Source organism: Limulus polyphemus, unplaced genomic scaffold, assembly GCF_000517525.1.
Source record: "Limulus polyphemus unplaced genomic scaffold, Limulus_polyphemus-2.1.2 Scaffold33, whole genome shotgun sequence".
NCBI classification, from domain to species: Eukaryota; Metazoa; Arthropoda; class Merostomata; order Xiphosura; family Limulidae; genus Limulus; species Limulus polyphemus.
Window position 1 is genome coordinate 1434600 of NW_013665643.1, and position 4159 is coordinate 1438758.

Sequence of the window (4159 nt, forward strand, 5' to 3'; positions counted from 1 at the left end):
CAAAAAAAAAAAAAAAAGAAGAAGAAGAAGAGCCAAGGTTTTTTAAGCAATTAAGTTGCTAAGACAACAAATAAGTCAGTGAAGTTAGAAAGTAATAACTTAAAGTTAATTAAAAAGACAATTGAACCGGTAAATATTTACAGTGTACCCTCATAACTAACTATTGTGTTCTGATGAATATATATATTTTTTATAACATCATAAAAACATCTTTTTTAAACGAACTTCAAGATGCAAGGAAACGTTTGGGCAATGTTTGAAACTGAATAGAATGCTGGAATCCTACCATGCATAGAATGTAGTGAAATACTTTGTATCACGTACAAAAAAAAAAAATACATCTTCCAAATTACATTTTTTTTTCATATACTTGAAATGTTATTTTACAGTGATGTTTAACATTTTCTGAAAAGGCCGCGAGCTTGATTATTCTTATTATTTTATACTTAAAAAATAATTTAAAAAATTACGACTTTTCAACTATGCGTGGGACATCATGAAAATAATGGTACCGAAATGCGATAATTGAACAATCTTTTCATGCTACAAGAAAAAAAAACAAAAAAAACAACAAGGATAAATAACTACATTTGTTACATTTCAATGCGGTGAAAAAAAGACTTACTGTACACATCTCAAAACAAGGCTAAAACTGTTAAATGTACATCGTTCACTACATATTTTAGCATAGTTGTGGTTGCAGAAGTTTCTATAAAATAGCACAGACTAGTGAATTTATTTTTATTCTAATTATATTATTTGTTTAAGTTAGTGAACTAATTAATCAAACTATTTGAACTGGTTACAATTTCAAATCATTACGCTCACAAAATTAGACAATACTTTCGGTGAGAATAGCTTTCAAATAGCTCATGGTAAATATTAATTACCATGGAGCAAGATGCAAGAATTAAAATATTTTCACTGTACATATCACAAGCAAAAATTGAGTGCAGAAAACTTCAATGTTTATTTATTCAAAACCGACGTCACTGTTGTTTGATTTTTTTTTGGGGGGAGGGGTAATTTTGATGTTTATTGTCTAAATACTAATGATGACAAGTGATAAACTAGGTTTAAAAACTGGGTTTTATTTTTTAACGTGTGTTTTCGGTTAATCAAAATAACAGACGAGAAAACAGAAAAAAAAATATTTTATTTCTCTAAAAACATTTCTAATAACCATGTCCATCATTAACTTTGTTCCAGAATATAGTATTCTATCATTATTCTCTATTGTAATCGTTGCGTGTTCCTAGAAAGCATTTGACAGATCTGACAAACTTTTAAAACTACTAAGCTGAATTCTTGTTTGCAACGACAAGCCAACAAACAAGCGGTGATGCTTCATCTCATTTTTTACGTCATTTTTCAACTTGTGAAAACTGATATTATTCGAGATACCGGAGGTTTGAAGAGTTGAGTGGACTTTGACTGGTTACCCGACTTTCGATCAATTGCTTCTTCATTAGAAATTATATTACTCTAGGGTGTGAAATATTTTACTGGCTGCTAAAATAAATAGATATTTGAGGTGCTGTGCAGGTGTGTTGTTACATCGAGATGTTTCTTGCTAACCTACATTGTGAGATGCAGCTACCATTCATACCCAAGTACTATAGTAAAACAAGATAACCCTTATCAAATTGAAACTCGTAATACATACTACAAGTGGCGTCTAATACGCACTACTTTGGACTTTATCATCCTAGTATAACTGTACTAGATACGGATTGATTCAAACTGATCTACTCGTTATTTTTATTTTTCGGAAACATAACTTTCAGTCTTACGAAGGCCACTCGAAACTGTATGTGTAAAGTAATGGAGGCGTATCTAGTTATTTCTTCTTCATTGGCTATTTCGAATGTAATAAGAGAGTGAGGCGAGAGGAGACATAGACCAATAGGTGTCATGTCGTCGTCAAAGATCTCTGGGAATGAGAGTATTGGATTACCAAACAAATCGTACATCATTGCAACATTTCCGTGAAGTATATCTGGTTCAAAATATATACTATCTAAATGAAGGCGTGTGTCTCGTGCAAGTTTTTAAAAAAAAGTTGAACGTTATAACACCGAAAAAGCTTTTTCATACATATAAATCAGACTTTTTATATTCCGTAACAAAATTTATCTAAATAAAATTGATCGATAGATACTGACGATGCATTACGAGTAATGATGTAACATGTCAGCCGTTCAGGTACATTCATAATTGTTAAGAATTTAGCAAATTCAAAGGATTGAAAAAAAATAATTCTTAAAACATTTCGAATCTGTCGGCGACTTTGTGGAAGGAAACAAACCACGAATTCAAGGTATCTGCATAAGGCTCCCATAGTCATTGACCCCTGCATTGCTTATTCTAAAATAGGCTATTGTTACTATCAATGACACATTTTCAAGGCCTTGTTTTGTCATGTTACACATGTACACACACAATTTTTCCAGCAAGTAGTATTTAAACTAATTTGAATATGCAGGTAACTGGGTCACGTGGCAACCAAGGCCAAAATAATGTCGTGGTGGAATATATTGTATCAGAACTACATTTTGACATTCCGCAGGGCAGTGTGATGTCACCGAAAATTGATTGCTTTTGGGAAGGGTGTGTGACATCCATATTTGACGCAAAATATTCACACTTAGATGAAAATGTGTTCAGATCAAGGATTTAGAATTTCCAAAAAATGGAGATATCTATTGTACTTAATGGCATTAGAAAACAAAGGAATATTGATCAACATAGGATACCAGGACCATCCAGAAACAGACCTGCAACAAGTCGTACCCTAGCCGCGGTAAGCAAAGTGCGGCGTCTCTTAAAGAGGTGAGAATCCACGAATACAAAAGGTCAGTGACAAAAAGCGTCCACGTGCATCAGGCAACAGTATGCAATGTAATCATGAGACATAATCAAGAAGGATCACAAATCACGTGTACATAAGGGAAGGAAGACTAACTACAGAAAATTATATGCACTGTGTCTATAGCCCGGGGAAAATGGCAGCATAATCGTAATAAGTGTGCGTTATAAGAGTGAAGATCAAATCTCTACAGCCTGTTAATTCAACTTAAGGGGCAATTATAGCTATGCGCAGATAAAACCTATCGAATGAATCGAATAGTTACATGTTAGGGAATGACTCTTAGTTCGTAATTATGAATTTATTACAAAATGCTCAGAAGAAGCTCCGTAATATTAGAGTTATTTTTGTTTTGCTTTTAAGTCTGCGTTTAATGGTTATTCCTCCTTTTTGATACAAATATTTATCCAAGATAAAAAAACAACAACTGCAAATCGTGTTCAGCGGCCGATCTTATTGGCTGTTCGGCGTTTGCGTGAGTTGGATCGTCCCTACTTTTAAGATTGACTTTCAAATTTATATTTTATCTACCAAGGACTGCAAACCAATTTCGGTAAAACGGGTGAAATAATGTTGAATTTTACTTAGGATGAAACTTAAGTATCTATCTTAAAAAAGGTTTGTTTTCGATATTCACACAAAGCTGCACAAAGATAATCCGTACTAGTCGTCCTTAATTTTGAACTGATAAACTAAAGAATAGGCAGATAATCAACAGCACCAACCGCCAACTCTTATGTTACGCTAGTCGAATAGTGGGATTTGACCGTCACTCTTATAATGCATCTGCAGCCTCAAAGAGCGGGGCTCGATTTTGAGGCAAGAGAATGCGAACATTGGACCTTCATTCACAGTCAAGCGCGCTAACCAATACGCCATATTCGAACCTTATAAACTGTTAGGGAGTCCACTAGAATTACAATTTTTAGTAGTTTTTTTTTATTTAAGATTGTATCATAAGTCTAATTTTTCTTTCTTTTTCTCAAAAAAGTATTTTCACAAATACTTGAGTGAAACCAAACTTTAAAGTCAATCATAAACAGGAAATAATAATTATATATATATATTTAAAGAAAACTTCAATATTAGTTACAACGCTTTCCTTTAGGATAGGTTTTATGGAATCACAAAATTTATACTATTGTTAACACTAAAATTGTTTTAGCAACACTATATCTAGACAAAATTTATACTATTGTTAACACTAAAATTGTTTTAGCAACACTATATCTAGACAAAATTTATACTATTGTTAACACTAAAATTGTTTTAGCAACACTATATCTAGAC

The 4159-nt window shown here is 32.7% G+C and overlaps 1 protein-coding gene across 2 annotated transcripts in view; it reads right to left on the bottom strand.

Moving 5' to 3' along the window:
- Positions 1–4159, bottom strand: part of LOC106460323 (iroquois-class homeodomain protein IRX-2-like) — a 38256-nt gene that overhangs the window by 12441 nt on the left and 21656 nt on the right. The window lies entirely within an intron of this gene.